This window comes from Arctopsyche grandis, chromosome 13 (assembly GCF_051622035.1).
Source record: "Arctopsyche grandis isolate Sample6627 chromosome 13, ASM5162203v2, whole genome shotgun sequence".
NCBI lineage: Eukaryota > Metazoa > Arthropoda > Insecta > Trichoptera > Hydropsychidae > Arctopsyche > Arctopsyche grandis.
This window is the reverse complement of record NC_135367.1, coordinates 7,766,809-7,790,212: the sequence shown is the minus strand read 5'-3', so window position 1 is coordinate 7,790,212 and position 23,404 is coordinate 7,766,809. Positions and strand designations below refer to the sequence as shown.

Sequence of the window (23,404 nt, the reverse complement as noted above, 5' to 3'; positions counted from 1 at the left end):
ATTCATCTTCTTCTATTGAAATATACTAAAAACATGGAATTAAGTGAAGGGAACCGGACTTAGATTATTTAAATACATTTTTGATTATTTAAATACATTCCAAACTTGAGAAATTATTGAGATGTACAGTCCAAACGACATTAAAATGATATAATGGGATTGATTCCATAAAAAATCAATAAAAAACGGGTCGTACATACATATGAATATGAGAGAGAGCCTTGTATCAAGATCTCATTTTAACAACCATGTCTTTCAAAATCTCGAAGACCTTCTGAGCTAACTGTAAACATAAATAAGCAACCCAAGGAAGAGAAAGTAGGGTTGAACAATATAAGAATTCGTAGTTAAATGCAATCCAGCTTGTGTCAAAATATGTATATTTTTTTTACAAGTGGCCTAATACGTTTGTCCGCGGCTGTACATGTATTTATATACATACATACATATAGTAAGTTTCACATACATATAAGCAGATTTTGAATTCGTATTTTAAAGGGAGGTAAATATATATGTATTTCTTTTTACTATTGAGTTTTATGTCAACAAACTTTTTTCATAAAACTGAGATATAAAATATGATTTTCTTTACTATTTGTCTAAAAATAGAAGACGTATGTAGTTATGTATGTGCATACATACATATGTATGTGTCCTCGCCCTCTTTAGACGAAGGAAAATGTCATTCTAAATGATTTTTCGTACGACAACCATGTCATGTGAAGCGAGTACCAATTCAGTAACATTTCATTTGAAAAATCGCTCGTTTTACGAAGTTCGAATAATAAACTTACTTTTGAGCATTTTCGTGAGAAAATTAAATTAAAATACGAAAGTACGGTTTCGCGCAGGACACTCCAGATTTTATGGCAATCCTAATAGAGAGATAACGCCCAAGCACGTGACATTACACTAACATAAAATTTTATCTCGTTTTCGGTCATCTCTCACGCATCGTTACGCCTCGGGCACCGAAAGCACCTAAATTTCGCCGAAGCCCACTTCTCTTCCACCGCAGTTTTAACCTCACCTGGAGCGCATTATCATAACGTGATAATGGTGGACGTAGTCGGCAACCCGGACCATTAATAATGGATCGCGTGAAAAATTGCGTCTGCCGGGGCGCGCCGGGTGCGTCCAATGGCCAACTTTCCACCCGCGAAGACCGAATTAGGGGTGTGAATTTTCGACCGCCGGTAATTAATGTCCGGGTCGATGTCGTGCATATTGCAGGTGCATTTCGAGGGTTAATCGCCTCGTGAAAATAATGCGAAAAATATGTCGCCCCCGGGGATGAAATGAGGGGTTGCGGGTAAACAAGGTAATTTGTACACGCGGCGCGTACCACGCAATATGGACTTGATGACCGCGACTGCAAACGCCCTGCATTGCATATTGGATTGGATGCGTGTGTATAAACAGTTTCAGTGTACTTTATGTTGAGGATAATATTGTCTTAGTTGGGGTAGCGCCAGGTAGTTTGAGAATGTGTAATTCATAGCTCACGGGGGTGGAAATAAATTAGAACTATTCGCGAGAGTACACATTAGCGATTACCGATAAAATATATATATTTGAATTCGAATTTGCCTTTATCTTAGCGATAACACTTACTGATATATCAAGAATGACACTTTAAATCAATTATAATTACACATATAGTTAGCCTGGTGACTTGCTCAGTTCGCTGGATTGTGTTAAAGTTGATGAAGTTCGCAAAGTAAATTAATCAATTTTGAACTTTTGTTTAATTATCATGTCACAATGGTCTGGATTTTTTTAAATAAATATATAATATAAGACGGAGATGTAATCAAAAATTCTATAATATATATGTATACGTGTAGAGTTCAATGGAAGTTTCTATTTAGACTGGTTTATATCGTGCGATAAAGTACAGGTTGTCAAAATTTAACGACGCTCTCATAGCGATTAATGAACCTAATGCAAAATTGAATAGATTAAAATTGGTCTATTGGTCATCCATATAGACCATGTAGAAGGTCGTGCATGTATCTATGTAGATATGTAAGCTTATCTAAATTTTCAGACTCAAAGCAGAAAAACCTAGACGTAATAGTTCGAATTTAATTCTAAGCTATGTATGTATGTATAATCCCTCTAATTATTTTTTTAGATAGTATTATGATATACAGGCGGACCTCAACTTTCGCACGTAATTGGTTCCTGAAAATGTGTGCGAAAGTTAAATGTTCGAAAGTAGAGGGATGTAAAAAAAAAAAAAAGCATACCAAAAATTGTATCAAAAATGTACGTATTAAATAAAAATTATTTATATACATTAAAAAGTAAAGTAAATGCATGAAATAAAAAGCAGAATAACACGATAAAATAAATAATAAAAAAACAAAAGAAAAATAATACGTAAGAAAAAAAATGAACATAGCTGTAAAAATCAAATAAAATAAAATACTCAAATCCTATTCTTAGTTTTACATTCTACAAAAGAAAAATAGTACCAAAAAATGTACATAAGGAGAGAGGAAAATAAAAACAAAAAAAAAATCACAACTAGGCCCAAATGGAAGAGAGTAGATTAAAATTCCACACATACATCACATTCAAATTAAGAGAATAATGATGAGCGCAGGCTGCCAGATAAATATGTTAAAATAACATCCAATAATCTACACTCACTTAGGTGGAAAAAATGGCATTCAGGCACGGCAAATTATAATCTCGTAATGAACTTGTCAAGAGTTGGTTGAATATGACATTTTTTTTATATATGTATATGTGTAATTATTATTCAAATGTCAAAAATATATGTATGTATATTTTAATATTATATTAACGTTTTGATTTCTTTTGTTACAGGTGAGTCAAAGTCTATTATGCTTGGCGTTTGGTGAGATTGTATTAAATTTACACATTCATATTAAATTTTAAATTATTCACGCTTTTGTATGTACATATTTCGTCTTTGCGATACACGCCATTGACGAACGACGCGGTTTGTTCGGAGGGGTTTATTTATTAAACTGTGATTTGAATAGGGTATTCCGGTGAATAAAAAGGTTTAGGAGCGTTTTAATGCGATTGTGACGGTTTCTGTGCCGCATTCAGGCCTTTGTCTATTTGCTTATAGTTAGCGAAAATTCCCCAAGCCCTTAAGGGACCGCTGTGAGCGGGGCGACCGGAGCTTTTGGACGTATGCAAACATGCAAATAGTTTCCAAAGCGCACTATAAATATTAAGCCATAGTGAATATTTGAACTTCGTTTCATGTTGTCGGGAAAACTGTCCAAGTAATGCTAGAAATGCTTTCAGTCTCGCGAGTGGGGCCTGTCTGAATGTATGACTGACTGCCATTTCTAAGTGAAATTTAACGTTTGCGATTATTAAATTGAGCCGTGTTTACAAATATTTTCTATGCTATGCTTTAAATATTTTAATGAATAAATGTATTGGCTTATTATTTGACTAATTAGAATCGGTGGATAATCGTTTATATGTATCATAGTATATAAGATGTTCAAACTGTGAACGTATGTGTGTAGATTAAGCTTAATGCTCGTTTCGTCAGCGGTGGCTTAATTATGTGGGATTAATTTGATTATCAAACGTCAAATTTGATTATTTGGACTGATCAAAGGCCGAAATATGATCTATGAATAATATATTATATTATAATTGCGAGTGAAAAACGTTGTTAATTTAAATTGAAGATGAATTATCGTTAATTTCTATCGATCTAATGAAAGGTAGCGAATTATTCGTGGCTTTTTATAATTGTGTTGTAAATTGGGTGTAGTTTTTGTTTTATCTATTGGAAGTAATTAAAATATACCGAAATATACAGTCTCTATTAGATTTTATTTATTTACAATGTATTAGCCATACACCCATTTTAAAATGTATTAATTTCACATCTCAAACCTCCTAAAACTCTTCCAATCGCTTTAACACTTTGCCATTTTGTGAGGTTTGGCCCCCGATAGAGATATCAAATTTGTCCGCTACGTTGATAGTGAAATGTAATCGTAATGAGCAATGTTTAAAAACTTTAAAAATCTCGAAAGGATGATAACTCTCGACTACGTTAGGGTGATTATCCATGCACGTTTGATTTTCCGCCCCCCACCCTCACTCGTTTTACTAGATTTTAATTGTTTAAATGCCTATAACTGTATATTTTTCAAACTATATCTTATAAAATTCGAATCATATAATTCGTTCATATTTTTAACGGTCAAAGCTTTAACGATGGTTTCATCGCCTTCTTTTTCAATTTGCTTCTTATTGAATTCTCGTAATTCAATTAAGTCTTGATTTGATAAAGGTGCTGAATAAGATTCAATTAATTCATTAAAATCGTTTTCGACATCCAAGTTTGATTCATTCATTAGATTAACTATTTCAGTTGTGATAGTTTCAGGAATTCCTTCGACGTTTAAAAATGTACCTACACTTATACATTATAACTTATTAATTAATGTTTTGTATCAAAACATTAATTTATGACAGTCTTGTATTATACATTTGCTTTGTGAAAATCAATAATATTAACAGAAGTTTCATTTATTACGATGATTTACGGTATTTTAAACATTTTTCATACAGCTTTGATACGATAGTGCGAATTGAATGCATGTTCATATATGTATAAGTCATCTGTATTTATTTACCGTTGTTTCATAACATCATTTTTGCTCTAATCAAATATTCATGTCAGAATTATTGCAATGCTAAAAATAATATCCGGCTTTTACAACTACCACTGATAATAATGTCAATAATTAAACTGAAGTAAATAGTAGAAGAATTTTTACAGCTGTTTCGTTTTATGGGCGCATTGTAGTATGTAGTGGAGTGTCATTTTTACCGATCTGTATCCCAGCAGCCGAATTTCAGTCGCTTTTTTTCCAATACAATATATTCTTTAGCACACACAGAGCATATATACACTCGTTTGTATACATACATATATGTGAAAAGAGAGTTTTTGTGTTAAAAGCTCGATTTATATTCGGGTGTAGCGGCTGGCGGGACAATCGCCTATACAAATACGCCGTTACGGGCGGCCCCAACCTCGCGATCGATCCAAACTTCTGAGGTCACCTATTGATTTCAAATCACCGTATATTTTCCCTGATCTCATTCAACCTCGACCGTGATACTACATACAGTTTTATGACCTTTATTTTATCGAATCTCCCCACGCCGTATAGCACCCACCATCTCCTACGTATGTACGTGCATACATATGTAGGTACTGTACGGTAGTGTTTCCCAAGCTTACAACATGTTCGTGCCCCTTTAGAGACATGGATTTTACCGACGTACCCCCGAATTTCGACCAAACTAATTATGGTGTGGGCTGTGGTAGGGCAATGTGTATGTATGTAACTGTTACATAGTATGATATGTACAAATTTCTTGAAGGCAAAATTTGAATAGAGCTTTGTCCGACAGGCGAATCCGCTACCAAAAGTTATCTCATATTATTTAAATTTTTCTTAAAAACATATGTAGTCCGCTTCAGGGGCTGTTTTTCCTTTGCATTTTGAAAAGTTCATCTATCAGTCTCAAAATTTGATTCAGGATGTTTCAGACAAACTGGAGAGAATAAACTTTCGGACACGCGCGCGCAACATACATACATACATACGTGAACGTAGCTTATGTTTATGTACATATGTATGTACATACTACATACATAGTTTACTTCATCATCAATTTCAGTCTTTGTTTTCGAGTCAGTTATAAAAGAAGAGACATCTTTAAAGTATTTTAAGTATCTATATAAAAATCGACAGACAAATCTTTGGCAATTTATCTGTGAAAGATGTTTTTTAACGATCAGTAACTTGTATTTTCAATACCAATATTACTGAGATAGTAAGTCAATGACGGTAGTACCACTATTGAATTTTCCTTACGTTGATAACAATACTTTGGTTAATGCCCCACAATGCGCATTTCATATTCTCCTTCTTTCGAACGATATATGTATGTACATATTTAAGTACGTATTAGTCATTTTTGTAGCTTTTAGCTATTAAAATATTGTTTTCGACAAATTAAATGTAGCAATTTGAAAAAAACTTATGCCACTAATATATTATTTTGAAATACCGGTATCAACTAATTTATTTATTTATTTCAAATTTACCTGTAAAAAGTCGGGTTTATCCCAATGTCTTATATATATACACAAATATTGATATTTGAAGAATATTTGAATATAAAATTAGATTAATAAATAATAAAAAAAATTTAATTTAAAAATAAATTATAATATTTAGAAATTTAATTAAAACATTGTGTGTATATACACACAAATATTGAAAAAAACAATTTTATTAAATAAATAATTATATTTTTTAGAAATTTAACTAAAACTTAACGATTCAAAATCATTAGTGCTAATAACACTTAAATATAAAATGCCTGAATAAAGGATTATTCTGATAGAATAAATTATTACCATTATTATAAGGTACTACCATTATTACGATAATTGATTCCTACTTTCAATTTGAAATATATAATAATTTTATACATTTTTAATAGACAAAATAATGTTTTGTTCGAAAATAGATTCTCAGAAAGAAGTATTCATATCGAGATAGTTGTCTCTCGATATGCATACATACATATGTATGTATTTAGTATAGGATTTTCCCCAGCCAAACGAGAGACCTAAGCCCCATTAAGTTACAACTACGTGAAAAATAACCCATTTCATTTCATTTCTTCAAACAGAAGCAGCCAATAAATAGTTTGCAAATATGATTTGAATATTTTCATCTAACGGATAACACAGTTTGGGAAGCATTAATATACGAAATGTGAATCTGGTCGATTTCTCCCCTACTTCTGTACCGATGGACGCGCTGGTAAATCGTAAAATTTGACTGATAACTTCACTCCGTCGAGTGGTAACTTTTTGAAATATTATATAAATAAATAAAGTATCGAAGCACCCCGCTCACAATGGCCACGGAGCCTGGAGTAATTTTAATTGATTTAGATGGCCCGGGGGAGCGCCGGGAGCGATACGCGTCCCTCTTCGCGTCTTTGCTCCACCCCAAATGTGCTGTTATTTAAAAAGACCTCCGGAAATATTGACGGAGTTGGGACGGTCGGGATGGGGGGTGGGAGGGAGGGATGGGTCGAGTTCAGATGAGGACCTCTGGGATGGATGTTATGAGAGAAAACACTCGCCAGATGATACGGCCGTCCGCAAGAACAATGGGGGACGGCCTACTAAATTGTTATTGTTATGAATTCTTCCTCGAGGCGGAAAATCGGGACGCACGCGCGCGCGACTAGGGTGAAAAAAAATATATGTAAATGTGGAGCAATGTGCACTCCACTACCCACGGACCGCCACTGTGTTGAAAATAAAAAATTGTTTCTGAGCCTAAAAGTTTTTTCGTGTCGCGCGCAGTTGAATTTGCGGCTGCGATCTCCCCTTGCCGGTTTGATTTATGCGCACTTTTTCCACGATAATTATTCAAGTTGATTTTATCCGACGGCATTATTTCGCAATAAAAATAATAAAGGACGAATCTATTGATGTTTAAAAATCAGTAAAGGGATGGCTCTTTCCATTTTTTTGCGGCAATGAACAAACAAACAAAAAAATGTCACGTGCTGATCAATATTAAATCTGTTTTAAAGAGATTTAGGATGACTCCGTTCGCCGTTGTCTTAAGTACCACTTCTTCTCGTCAAATCGATCTGATATTTCGCATACTTATAAACTTTTGTCTGAAATTCTTTTTGACAATGATAATTTGGATGGCGTGGTGGAAAAAATCATCATAGGAACCCGTTGAAACGTCTCATCACAAAAAATCATCGACGAAATTACTTCGATTTGGTTGGTGTTGCCATAGCTATCAAAAGTCGATGACATAATCGGTTCGGTGATTAATGGTCACAAAGCGCTCGCCCAAAAGTCACTAAAATCTCTATAACATAACATATGACAGCCAAAAAGGCCATCATACTAGCGATAACTACATATCATACTAACCAGAACTCGAGTGCCAAATATTCCATATTTTCGATTTTAATGGCAAAAATCGTCTTTTAGACGATCGTAATGTAACTAATAATCCAATTACCGACATAAACATATAATATTTAATCGTTAAATATTTGTATTGTCATATAATCAGCAAAGATAATGCAGTTTTTCATTTTATATAGATGAATTACAATCAAAAGCATTCATTCTATACACAATTTATCATCGACCAATTTTTTTCTGAAATATTAATTGATAGAAGCTTTATAATGGTAAATCAAAATATTCATTGAGAATTTCAAAACTGGCCTTGTCTATTTTTGACCTGTCGTCGGGGCCGCCGAGAGGAATCCCGGGCCCTGGCAAAATAATTCGATACCCTATGAAAAACCAAAAAAAATAAATAGATATATTTTTAATATGCAAAAAATCATATCAATTTTCTAACAGCCCCCTCAAATAGTCCTGGCCCTGAAACTTTTACCCCAGCTTCACCACCCCTCTCTCGGCGGCCCTGCCTTTAGTGTATTTAGTTTTTTTTGCATAAAGAAGTTTTACTTCTGTCGTGTGTAGTGTTAAAATACATGATCATTTATACTTAATTTTTATATGGTTTTAACGATTCAGAATTTTTTTTGAGTTAATTTTATGCAATTCAAAAATTGTTTATCTAGTTTGTTTATTTGTATGAATAAACAATATATAAGTGACAATAGCATAGCATTTGGGAACATATCTCACTGTGAAATTTTAAAATATGTGTCTCAAAAGTTTGCCAACAGATATGAAAATTTGTTTTTGTTTATTTTTTCTAAAAAACATGATTCCGCATCCATCAAAGGTGGACTTGAAAAGATAAACAAACTTGGTTGAGTATTTTTACTTTAACCATACTTCAGACATCCTAATCTATTTTTGAATCTTTACATATGAATATAAAAGAATGTTTGTTTCTTTGTCTGCTATGCAAATCCACAATTTTCTATTTTAATCCACAAATTTAGTATACTATCTCATGGACGAGCTTTAGGAGGGTTCGAAGCTTTTGAAAGTGTTTTATTTTTCAACTTTCATTCGCCAGGGCAAAGTCAGGCAAATACGGTTAATAATCTCATAAGACGAAGAACATTTTGACTCAAAATGAGTGCATTTTTTATTAATATGGCATTTGAGTTATAAGGGCACGAATTTCTATTGCTGTTTCATTGCAGACGGTCATCAATCTCATCGCATCTATAAAAAAAGTATTCAGAGTCTCATTAAATGTTAAGAAAAAGCGTATATTCCTTATGGGGAGATTATCTAGCAGACTCGCCGTCTCGTCTCGTCTCGTGAGCGTAGATTTATCTTTGCATCATTCATTGTTTGGAGCTGTCTTGACACGAGATAAATAACTACAAAAACAGCGCGCATACACATTCGGGTGAGATGGTACAAAGCCTTCCAAAGGTTCTCTCTATTCATGCGAATTTCCTAATACCCGTGAGGCACAATAAAGGCGTTTTAGCAGAGTGGCTTAATCAGACACAATCACGACCGAAATATAAAATATGTCTCCACTATGAAATACGACAGCTTTGTACAAAGTTCTTTGTAGTTCGGTAATACTATATCTATCTATCTGTTAATCAAAGATAAAAGTTTGTATGTTTATTTGTTCGGTATGCAAATCTACAAACTTCAATTTAGAACTTCCAATTTCTAATACTATCTCATCAATTACAGTCATATACTCATATACATATGTCTAACAATTAAGTGAGATGATATCAAGTTATAATATGACCTATAAATAGACAGTTAAAATAATATTATGTTAGTAATAAACGAAGTAATATTTCAATGTTTAATATCTGGGTTTCTATGCGGTGCTGTTATCCATCGGATTCCGGAAAATTGTTCACTCAAGATTTCCAAAATCCTTTTATTTCAACCATCATAAATAAAACATCTCTTACCATCTCGTGTTTAATTCTTGGTAGTGAAAAATTAAGAAAAACGAGCTCATCTTAAGTAGTATCGTACTTTTGGATCTTAATATGGGGAGCTGGTAATTAAATGTTCACTGGTTAATTACAAATCCCTGAAAAAATTTGTGCTTTGGCCATTTTTATATAACCCTCATGATTATATTATGTATAGACAAATTTATGATTAACTCAGACTCAATCTGCAAAAAAAACTAGGGAGATTTAAATATTATTAAAACATATGTTATGATTATAATAATATTTAAATCTTCCCAATTCTGTTCTCTTCGCTTTTCTGGTGAATTGTTATGTATAAGCGTTCCGTCGAAAAGAATTGTTTTTTTAGATCCCTCGTCTCTTTAAGCATTTACAGAATGTTGCTAAGGATATTCTGATTTGAGTTTGTCACACATCATTCTGAACTAATTTTTGTTTGTTAAAATAGCACATATTGACAAAGATCTTAAGTGCAAATATGGCAAGGGATTCTTGATTCTTTCAGAATAAATCAATAACGAGGCCTTAAAATGGTACATTCTGGATCGTTTGTTCGACAAATCACTCAGAAGATTATGTTTTGAAGACAAATAAGATGTTATTAATAAAGGTAGGCTACTAAGGATATTTTTGTTAGCACAAAAATGAAAAATTATACTCATCACTTCAAGACAGATTAATATAATTGAAAAATGTATTTTTTTGTCCAAACCTAGTCCTCTGCTTTAAAAGTCACGGAACGCCACTGATACATATTTAGATATTTTACATAGACCGCCGAGTTGGCTATGTAGGTATTACAAAAATAAAATTATTAACTTTTGGTTAATACTTTAAGAGACGTTCTTTTTAAATATTTGCCATGCTCTTCTTGCATGGTGTTCAAATTACAAAGTTAAATTTCAACTGGCGTTTGCGTGAAAGCTATAGGGAAAACTTTACGTTAGTTTGAGACTTGCTTAAGGTATAGGTAAATATAACCACAGAATCTACTCTTTTATGTATGTATGTATGTACTAGCGGCAATATTTCTTTATCCTCCACACCGAAAACCCATCCCGACCGGATATAATAAATCCACCTCCGCAAGCATAATCACCATTCTCTATTATTATGATTGCCAGCTCGAGCGTTGAGTAAACAGGCCGCTATCGTTCCCCAGTTTCAATTTTCGCGCGCGGATTTGGCAAAGCGCAGTCGAGTACCCGAGAGTCTCGAGTGTTTCCCGGCATAGGACGAGAGGGGAAAAGGGCACCGGGGGGGGGGTAAATCAGGGTGGTAGGTATGTTAGAAGGAAACCGGAAACGACAACGGAAAAGAGGTCGTCCATTGTGTCTGTGAGATGCCGTCGATTAAAGTGCCCTCCTTCCCCCCCCCGTAATTAAAAGTTGCAATTTATGTCGTTAATCGTCCCATCCCCGACCCCACACAGAATCTGTGTATATGTATATGTACATAGGTAGTATATATATATATACATATATCCCTCTTTATACATGCCCTTGCCCCTCTCTCTATACGCGGCCTTAATTAAAGTAATTAAGTGAAGAGCGTTAACGGAATGTTGATTTTGATAGCGTGAGTCGAATTAAAGTGCCGCTATTCAGTTACGTATCTGGAGATTTTATCCCGGCGAATGTGTAATTTTGTTTTAAAATTGGATTTCTATTCAAATTATCTGAATTTATATTATGGTCGGTTATTGTTGTTTGTTTTTCGGAATATTGGAAAACTTGAATATAAATAGTAAGTGTATTTCCGATAGAACGGTATTCACTTTGTTTATAGACATGTATGTGGGCAATTTTAAACGGTACGTACGACCATGATTTTAAAGCTGGAAAAATTTAGAAACTGATTTTAAGTATATAACTATAACTTATTTTTCGTTTGTTTGAAAATAGGAGTTTTTTATTTGGAAAAATAAAATTCTCTTATTACAATGATTGCATTATTCATTTTCAAAAGTTTTTTAAACCTCTGAAAATTTTATATTTTATCTGTGTTCAATTTTATGCATATACGTACATACATAGATATGTATATATGTAGGTACGCACTAGAGAGGTTTTCCTTTCGGTAAAAAAAATATATTATTTGCATTCTAATATATATATAGGATCCGGATGTGAAGGATTCCAAGTGAAACGCACAGATTCAGAAAGAACTATTTATTATACCCATATCGTCGGGCTTGTTCTTCAACAAGTGACCATAACAACACGCATCCGGTCTCTCCCATGCATACCACACACACTTTATCCCTAGCAGTTTGCCCAACCACTCATACGGCTCGGATCGTTTAAAAATCATTCCTATATATATAATTTTTTTTTAATTGGAGATAGATTGAGGTAAAATATGTAAATAAATGTTCGTTAAGTATTTTTTTTAAATAATTTTATATGAGATAAACTTTTATTACTGATCAAGTTTTTACGCCGAAAGTTGCAAATGTACGGTAGAAAGCCACGTTTGGATAGCTAGTAGTCATTGTTTCGATCTGACACGATTCCCATGTAATTTTTAATGAGTTTGTTAAAGATTAAACTCTTCTAGCTTCATTAGGTTACTTCAATGTTAGCTAGCCCTAGTATGTCGCTAAAATATCAAAAAATATCTAAAGAGTGGGAGTGATTCAAAATCAGATCATGAATTTTGACGGGCACGATTATCATTGAACTAACAAAGTGAAGTAAATAAAAAACTTTGACGGGACTTTCATTTACATATGTAATAATAAAAATAATCTACAAAGTATCACTCTAATACGTAGATATAGTAAGAGTACCGCGTTTGTATTACGAATGTTAGTGCTTGGTCGTGAAAAATGTTATATCTTGGAAAAGGTACTCCCCGATGTACATATGTACAGGTAGATACATATATGGATATGTCTCACGTCTTCTGGAGAGAAAAAATACAGAAATGAAGGAAGAGAGAGTGGACAATTTAGTGCGTTCTTTTCAGTGAAGCCAATCTTCTTCACTTTATTTATAACCCCCACAAAAGCATACATATACACATATATTGCATCAATAAAACACCCTCTATTATATATTTAAACAGTAAATTTTCAATTTTTGATCATATTGTATCACGATTTCATGGTGTGATCGAACGATTGATGCAATATCATCTCGAAAACAGCACACGTGTCATGTTGCAACGCGCACCCCCACACACACACATCGAACAATCGTTCGCTTCTTGCAAGCACGTAGCGAAAATTTCTGTAATCGACAATCCTTTCTCATTTCTCTTGTTTCCCTGCCCCCCCCTTCCCCATTCGTAAGTATCTTCATACGTTTCGAAATAAAAACACAAAAGGGTATAAAGAAAACCCTTTGCAGGCGTAATGCGAATCATAAGTTTCCCGAATGGAGCCGCATGAACGAAAAATAAAACTACGCGGATACGTCCCAATTCGGAGCATCTGTTCCGGGGATCCCCCTCTACGGCAGAAGTAACATCATTTGTATGTAGGTAAGTTTGCCGACTTCGAAGTTCGCGTTCGTTCTTACTCAGTCTTATTTCCTTTATAAATAATACACAGATTAACTATTCAAAACGCGAGAGGCAAGTGCGACATTTGTCAAAAGTGGTAGGAGGGCAGGTAGACTTCGCTCGACGTCTCGGATACTTTCAAATGTATATCTGCCTATGCATGTATGTATGTATTATATAATACTAGAATGGTACAGGTAATCTTTGAAAAGTAAGCTCGGTCGTGTTCGTGACTGTAAAGTGTGGATCGTATGCTAGCGCGTAGCTACTCTAATCTAAATATTTAGAGCGAAATGATACACAGGTGTAACGATGTGAGACTTGGATTTTTTATGCTAAAGATCTTTAAAATATTGATGCCGAGAAAGAAGGTATTTTATTTTCTTTTTATGTTGGAAAAAATATTCATACACCTACTTTCGTATTCTAAATTATTCACTTCTATATTTAATTTGTAAATATGAGCTACATATGTATGTATGTATGTAAGTGTTTATATACATATGTGGTTATGTTTGAAAAATTGATAGATTGTGTATTGTTTTGTAGATCATTATTTAAAAACATTTCTAGTAAATGAATCAATTTTCACAATTAGGATCTTTGTGATAAAGGTTAAATTTTATAACGAAAGATTTTCTTTTTCGTTTTTCTCAATGCTGAGCGTCGTGGTTATTTATTGTCATCAGGTATCCAATGGACGATCCGCCTTCACTCTTCCCGGTTCTGTTGATGACTTTTTCATGATTTTTTTGGGATGATAATACGGCTGTTTTCCCATTGCTTCGTGTATCTATCCCAAATTCGTGTTTCTATCAGAAATGTATATGGAATTTAAATTATTTATAATTCATACCTACAAAATGTAGTATTTCAAATATAACATACAAATGTAGGTAATTATTACAAAATAATTATACATATGAGTTAGTACGTAAAAAGTCCTTTTTAATATACCATCGTCATCATCATCATCATCGTAAAAAGCGAATTTACTATTGCAAGACATTAATTTCTTCTTCTTACTATCTCACTCAATATTTATCAACTGTCTTATATAAATTTATGTAGTTCATTTTACCGACTTCCGCTCGACTTTCTTTTGCATCTCATTTACACTTTTCTTTACAATATCTGACTCAATATTTATCAACTGTCTTATATACATTTATGTAGTTCATTTTACCGATTTCCGCCCGACTTCTTTTGCATCTTATTTACAATTTTCTTTACACTATCTTACTCAATATTTATCAACTGTCTTATATACATTTATGTAGTTCATTTTACCAATTTCCGCTCGACTTTCTTTTGCATCTTATTTACACTTTTCTTTTATATATCGTATTTATACTTAATAATTTTGGAAAACACGTTTTAAACTATTATAGATATTAATTATGTATGTATATCTTTCTATAAAATAAAATAATATAAGTTAGAAGTTACTACATATATGTATACCTATAGCCACAATAAATGTTGAAGTTAAAGGGATTCTAATTTGCGTTGTTTTTTTACAAACCTCCTTTACGTTTCACTTATTTACCAAATATTGCATATAAAAAATTGGTACCAATCCTAGAAGAATGTTCCCATGTTTTCTAATAAAACGTATCCATATTACAATGGCTTTTGTATTATTTGTAATTCATAGACATATGTACATATATGTATGTACATACAATATTGAATAATTTCATAGAACGCTATTGAAAGCAATTAGCACTGTTGATTTTCAAGGATATTTTTTAATTACATATGTTCGTAATATAACGATATTTTTTGTTTGTTCTCTTTTTTGTATTGTTTTATCATTCCGGAACGGACATATAGTCGTACTTATTGCGGAAGGCAATTTCAACCGGATACACGCCCCCCCTTTCTCCTGTTTTCCACACACACATACCGGGTTCGACCTCTTAAAATCCCAAGATCGCCCACAGATTCCGGACGCGTGTTTGTACTGTTCAGCGGGGTGTGTATAGAGCAACGTAAATACGGCCACAGATGTAGAGCAAACAAATTTTAATTAACATCACGCCCTTCAGTCACGCGCGCACCCTTCGGCACCGCGTCGCGTTTACATAATACCCTCACGGCCGAGGGATGACGAGCCCTGCTGACCTGACGGTGGCTGTGCGGGGGACGAAGGAGGAGCACGCGACCCCCCATGCAACCCTAAGGGACTCCACCACCGCTCGGCTATCGTTGACAAAGCTGTTTGCCTTTGCTTCCGTGCCGGGGCGGGGGTGGGGGAGGATGCCGCCACCCGCACGCGCCACTCTGTTATAAACCAATTAAAACTTTGCCGCTCCACCTCACTTTATTTTCTCCCTTATCCGACACACATACTCATATTGTGAAATATAATATGCTGGATAACAGATTTTTTCTGAATCCGTCCGACTGCGGTTTCGAATCCGTGAACTGCATAAGTATCGATCAAATAAATATATACGGCTATTCATGAAGTTATAATTCTGAGACTACCCTATACTATATACTGACACACATCGTTGAAATGACTAAGAACTATCGTTTTGATAATATTTTAATGTGGAGATTAAGTGATTGGTGTTTGTCAACTGTAGGTTTACTGGTACTGATCACCTAATCTCGCGTTCGCGCCAAAAAGGCCTCGCCGTATGAATAAATCATGAACGGTAACCAATAAGGTCTCGCGACTCATCAACCAATGGTCTCTCTGTGCTGGGAGTACACGTTGTGTATAAATATTCGGCGGATCTGTTCCGTGCTTCATTTGGAGCTGGATCGTCGATTATTGATGTTCGGTCGACGATAGATTAGATTAGATTAGATAGAGGTAGATGATAATTAGAGGTAGGATAGTCACAGTGCTATCCATTGCTCGGCAAACCTTTAATAATGCATTTACAACCTTTGAACAATACACGGCTCCCTCAGGCTCCGGTGACTAATGATAATAAGATTAGATTATAATCTACCTATCTAATCTAATCTAATCTAATCTACTAGCTAGAGGTAGATTATAATCTACCTCTAGCACTACTTGCTGCGTCTTTAACTTCGATCTCAAAAGCCTCTCTACATGTCTACGATTTATGTAATATTAATAAATTTATCTGGTAACTTAGTGGTAACTATTAATTGACCTCACTTTGATCAGTCGTCAAAGTGAGGTGAATTACCAAAGAATTTAGCATTAAAAATTCTTAAATAATAAAGTTCAAATTACAATTTAATTTTTATGCATAACAAACTAAAAACTAAATCTTACGTCATTGTAAGATAGTGTTTTATTTTTAAATTTTAATAAAATTGTGATGTAAAATATGTTTGAAAAATTTAATTAACATTTTATCGTGCTTTTTTATGTCAATTATAGCGGAAATTTTTCCACTCAACAAGCAATATTCCTAGTTTTTTTTATTTCTATTTAATACATCGCTGTATCTCAACACTTTTGTGGAGAAAACCATGAATATCTTATTTTCACGAGCGAGCTCTCGCTAAATTCACGTTGTACGAATATAAATTTTTAACCTTTAATATTCTGGAAGTTTCTTTTTTGTTAATAGTTGTTTTCTTTTCAAGTACTAAAATATCAGTCAAAACTCGAGGTATTCCTAAAATAAATTCACTCATATTGTGAGTTCAAATATGAATTAATTTTCAATGTTATTAAATTGTATTGTAGAATAATTGATTGAATTTTGAACGTACCCGTTCGCCATTATATTATTGTATTTTAAAAACATCGGAATATTTCATGCGTTCGTCGTAACGCGCACACTGTCGCACAATTTCCGGATTGTACGTAATCGGGTAAATTATCCGTCGATTAAATTTGACGTAACGTACGTACATACATACATATGCATAGTACAAACACACGCACAAATGTGTTCTTGTAATTAAATTACGTGCCTCGGATTGATTACGCGCGCCGCGACTTCTCTGCTAATTGCCAATGCTCGGCAATACGCACGCTAATTTAATTTCTCAAAATATATGCGTGTGTTTGTACGTATGTATGTATGTATCATACATAAATTCGTTTCATTATAAATTCTAATCTAACATAGCCGGCGTAAATAGTTAAAACACATTTCACTATCTGACGCGAGGGGTGATGCGAAGTTATTCGTGAAATATTTACAGAGCGTTTCCCATATGGGGAAAACCCTTCGCCCTTTCCATAGCCATGTGTTTCTCCGCGTATGTGAGGTCATCGCAGAGCGACACACCGCTTTTGGTTGTTGAATTTGTAAGATTGGTTTTCCGTCTATTAATAATTAGTTAACATTAAACTGTTTATTCCACAGCTCAACCGCATTTTATGATCCATTGTAGGTTAAGTGTATCATTTTGATAATCACAAATGGGATTTAAAAAATAGAAACAAACTATTTATGGAAACATTATCTAAACCGTAGCAGTACTGTTTTCCACTGTATGGGTCAGAAGAAACAAAAAAGAAATACTTCATATAAACTATTTCGCATAATTGTTGCTTAGTATGTACATATATATGTACATACATATGTAAACAGAAGTGTTGAATCTTTTTCGGGTACTATCTCAAACTATAGGTTTGTTTGTTAAAATTATATTAAACATATTAAAACTGATTATTTGATCAATTTGAATGGAAAATATTCTTGAATAAGAAAAGTATGTAATATAACGACAAATTTATGTCTTCATTAACTTTGAGATGATATGTTACCACAGATCAGAGTGATTTAAGTAATGCCGTATTTTTTACTAGTTCTTATTCATAGAAATGCTTATCATAATTTATTTTTAAAAACAGAAACAAATATAATTACAACGAATGTATGTTTATAACATTGACACTAAAAAAAATTCTAAAAATTTATAATAACAATTAAAAAAATAAATAAAAACAAAGCAGAAGAGCATTGAATAATAGAAGTTATGGAATATTTGCCTTGCTTTTCAATATAAATTGATGACTTCAATCAATTTATATTGAAAAGCAAGGCAACAGTACTATGAGATTTAAAGGGCTTGGATAGTCTAAAAATAAAACCCAAATTCCTATATGACATACGATGATGTAAATATGTACATATATATGTAACTTTAATAAAATGCTATGTTTGGAATTATATTATGTTATTTTAGGGTTACTTATTATAGTTTTGTTAGTTTAAGTTTAAAATTGTTAATTGGAAATAATTCATTTGCAATTTGCTATTTAATAAAAATAAATAATAGGAATTTGGTATATAACTTTTTTGTCAATATATAGGAATAAAAGTCGTAGAATAATGTTAAGAAGAACCATATAAACACGCCCTAAAATTATTTAAATCGCATCAGAATAAGATACATATAAATTAATTTTAATCAAATACAAATCTTGTTGGCATTTATAGTAATATTTTTGTATGCAAAAATTGTAATTGTTTAGATTAGTACATACAATTAAATTTTAACTTACCTTTCTTTAATTGCCGCTCACTTTACATATACATATGTAATGGTTCATATATAAACGAAATTTAAATCTTTGTTAGATTTTTCCGTGTTGCTTTGAATAAGCGGCGTTGATACAATCCGCTCGTTCGTTCGTTTCGTAGAACAGCCACCTAAATAAATTCTCCTCCGAACGGGTCATATTATAGGTAACTGCGCGTGCATTGTCTAAATTTCTGAGTATGATATGGGTCAGATTGGACCTCAGGGGGGCTTAGTGGGTCATTCGCTGACACCGAACAGAGCTGGACTTTGATTGCCTTAGCCCGGAGTGTGCGGGGGTAAGGGCGCGAAATCCACCCCTGCCACAACATAAATCCCTCATCACGGGATTATATCATTTCCTGCCATGCCCATTACGTATAAATACTTTCGCAAAAGTAGTGACCATCATTCGCAAATATTTAAATTACAATTTAACATCCTCCTAACCCGGTGTTATGAAACTATTATATGTAATACGTGTATGGGTGGGTGTGCGTGTGTTGTTTCGTTAGCAATAAGCTCTTGTAATACGACATGCTAGAATTGATTTTCATATGCGATAATTACTTTGCGGATTCTCTCGTGCTATATTATAATATATAATATTTGAGTAATACATATATGTTGTTGTAAAACTCGATTAGGGTGTTTGATTCGTAGCCTGGTATTTACGAGACTCATATTATCCTTGATGAAAGAATTTGTAAATAGGTTTTTGAACTCTTTTTTCTATTGTTCTGTACATTTTACATTATAATAATTTAATACTATGATTACTAAGAAAAAAAATTGTATAAAATAGAAAATTATTAGTAGATCAGTAGCTATTAAAATATATATATATATATATATATATATATATATATATATATATATATATATATATATGTATATGTAAGATGTATTGTGAATACAATTTGATAATAATAAAAAGCATTTAAAAATTAAAAATCCTTGATGAAATTGTGTCTTTATTTAAATTTTATACAACGAATCAAATTATGTATAGTAATCAAAATCTTTTTATATTTCTTTGATTTAAAGAATTTATTATTTTAGCTTAAATATGCATATCTAAATATATATGTATATATATTTATACATACATATGTATAAGAAATTGACTTATAAAATAAGCATTTTAACTTCATACATTTTGTTTTATTTTATTTAGAAATATTTTTCAATTGATATTGAAACTATCTATATTTTGTGTGTATCGTATAAGTATTAATTTGAATAATTTATAAGGATGGGATTTAAAATATTGTAGGTTGGAAGTAGATGCTAAAGAAATATTGGGACTCAACTTCGATCCTGAAAGTTTTTGTGATTTCACTCAAATCACTCACAACTTCGACCCTGAGAATCTTTATAATCTCACTTCAATCTGTCTCTATTTCGATGTTGAGAATCTTTATTATCTGACAAATCTCTCGAATTTTACTTCAAATTCTCGATAAAAATAATCAAGTTTGTAAAATGTTATACATATCTACATACATTTAAAAAAAAAATCGTAAAAATTGTATAGTTACTATGTATAGTCCGGTAAATTGTCTAATAGTATTTTGGATCGTTGCAAAATATAATCACTCAACCCATTGTATTGTGTTAAGGACAAAAGCCTTATCTATTGAGAAGTTGCTGGTCTCTGAGAAGCTACATACTACCACAAACAAACTTGTATGACAGTTTCTCAGCAATCAAATCTCTCCAACTTTAGTACTGAGATGTTTTCTTTGTGTGGCTTAGATTAACAACGAATGGCTTAAATAGACTAAGCAGTGTACTGTAGTCATCATAAACTAAAATAGGGCAAGTAGTTTTCAGAGAGCTAAATTAGTAGGCAGTGGATATGATACTCGAAGTTGTTGAAGCATAAAATCTAAATAAATTAATCCATCCGAGTATGCAGGTGTATTAGTCTACTTTTCCATTGTGTAGTCGAAAGTAGGCCGAGCTGTAATCATTCGCAGGTTTGAATATTCCACGGTTTTCCCAGGTCGCACGTATCCGCCGAGAAAATTCCGCTATAGTTGGCTAAAGCGCGCGCTATTCAAACGCGCGTTAATCGCCTGCCGCCAGTGTTTCCAAAACCGCGCGAGCATTGTCTGCACGTGGCGCCCCGCAATCGTGGCACCATTATCCTTTAATCTGATTTAACATACCATTAGCATTTATATTTTGATTTCGCTACCGAAACCCAATTTGGCGGGATATTATTCGCACGTTGCTCGCGGAGAAAATTTTTTTCCGCATATAAAATAATATAAACCTTTTTGAACGCATACAAATGCGCTCCTTTCGTATTATTACGCGAGTGAAATTCTTGATGTTCGTTTGTGGAACCGTTTGAAAATCTATATTATAGGTTATAAAAGCGAATTTGAGTCCCGATTGTTTAAGTATACATATTTATAGCGCAAAATAATATTAAGATATGTACTAAATTTAAATTACAATACTATTTGAACAAAAGCAGTTTCTTTTATATGACACAATCTTTGTAAACATTTTAAACAAACAATGAATGACATTAAATAATAATAAATACTTAGTCATAAAAAGTGTTTAAATACGAACTACATATTATATGTATCATACAATGTGGTTGTACTTCATTTAAAATACATATTAATGTAGGCGAAAAGAAAGTGTAATTAAAATAAAGAGATTTGTTTTATCTTACTCATATGGGATAAACTTTATACCTTATAACTAGAGTGACCATAAGTTACGTTTTGGCTGGGACAGTCCCGTTTTTTACATGCTTTGTGTTTGTATCGTTGTTTTTGTTTGATTTGTCCTGTTTTGTCCGTCTACTGGTGCACAGAAGATTTTTTTTTTTAAAATCGCTTTGTGCTATTATTTTATTATACTTATTTTTAAATAACTTTAAAATACCATATAATGTTTCATTTTATTTTATTAAGAAATTGAACATGCTGGGAAAAATTATATTTCTCGAATATTAGTGCTCGAATGGTACCCGAGATAATGTAAATGGGTGCAAGGAAATGGCTGAATCAAATTTGAAAATCTATTTTAATTTTATTTTTATTTAATTCTCCCTTAAAGGAATTGAAACTATTGGAAACCCTTACAATTAAAGTGAATGTCAAAAAAGTTACTTACGATGAAGTTCGAATCGAGCAGATATCAAATTATTTTTTGCATATAAATAAGTTTTTTTATATGTACATACATATGTTCATATTTCGTTGAAAAAGAGTTGACCTAGTTGTGGTGTGAGCTCATTCGTTTATGAATGCCGATATAGGGAAACATTTTTGTCGTGTTTATGTAGAAAACCCTTTCTGTCTCACCTTCCGAAACATATTCATATAGCGACATCCATTCGTAAAGTCCCTAGACGAGTGACGCTGTGATACTTGTGATTTCAAAACTTTATGCAAAGCAGATTTGCCCAGCCACCTGTGTGAGAGGGCGGAAGGGTGGGAAGGGAAAACGTTGAGGGTCTTGAAGGTCTACGAATCCCCCGAGAACTCTTCGGCGATACCGCAAACTTGCCGACCTGGAAACGCCAAACTAAACGGCTGTTAAGGAAAAGCCTTCAGTTCGTTGCACGCGAAAAATCATACGTGTTTATCGACTTTTACTGAACAAAAGTTTCGCTTTATTTTATTTTTATTCTCTCCACAGATATGTATTATGTATGTATGTATATAATATATATAAAAACGGTGCGCCTGTTAATATGTTTGTAACATGTGACGGACCGTGAACCAGTATGGAGAGCCAATCACAGCCGAGTATTCGAGACGCGGGGAAATGTATCGGAACGTAGTATAGTATGGGGGCCAATCACAGCCGAGTATTCGAGACGCGGGGATTTTACGGCAGGCACTTTTGCCAATTTATCTGATTTTCATTGAAACAGTTCCCAAAAATTGGCAACCTTGTCCATTTTCTCGCAAAATCTCGATTTTCGTTGAATTGTATAAAATACTGCAAATTTGACCATAAATGTCTCTGTGGATGTTATTTGATATGTATTTACTGAATTTTGTTGAATTGATTTAAATGGTGCAAATTTACAAATTCGACCATATTCGACCATCTGTGGATATTAATTAATATGTATTTGTATATTTTGTATATTACTAATAATATTTGTATCAAATGTACAATGTTTCTGGCCAGGAAGGCGCATTGGTTACCTGTTAGGCATTCCTGGTATAAATTAAAGATAAAATAAAATAAATTATTAACATTTTCAAATTGATTTAATTTTTAATAATGATAAATTAATATGAAGTTTTTTTTCATGTAAATGAAAGTTTTAGTTGTACTTTTCGACTGATTGAATTACTGATGTTCGATCAGTTCAATGAAGATTAAGTACGACGATATTGTATAAAACTAGTGACGATATCCGATATCAACCATCTCGCGTCCATTAGCATTTCTAATTCTTATAATTTTATAT

At 33.0% G+C, this 23,404-nt stretch overlaps 1 protein-coding gene across 1 annotated transcript in view; it reads right to left on the bottom strand.

The window, feature by feature from the left end:
- Window positions 1-23,179, bottom strand: part of LOC143920748 (uncharacterized) — a 117,890-nt gene extending 94,711 nt beyond the window's left edge. The window contains exon 1 of the mRNA XM_077443689.1: window positions 23,033-23,179. The gene's annotated coding sequence lies outside the window, so the exon portion shown is untranslated. The remainder of the gene's footprint in view (window positions 1-23,032) is intronic.
- Between the last annotated feature and the right edge of the window lie 225 nt (window positions 23,180-23,404).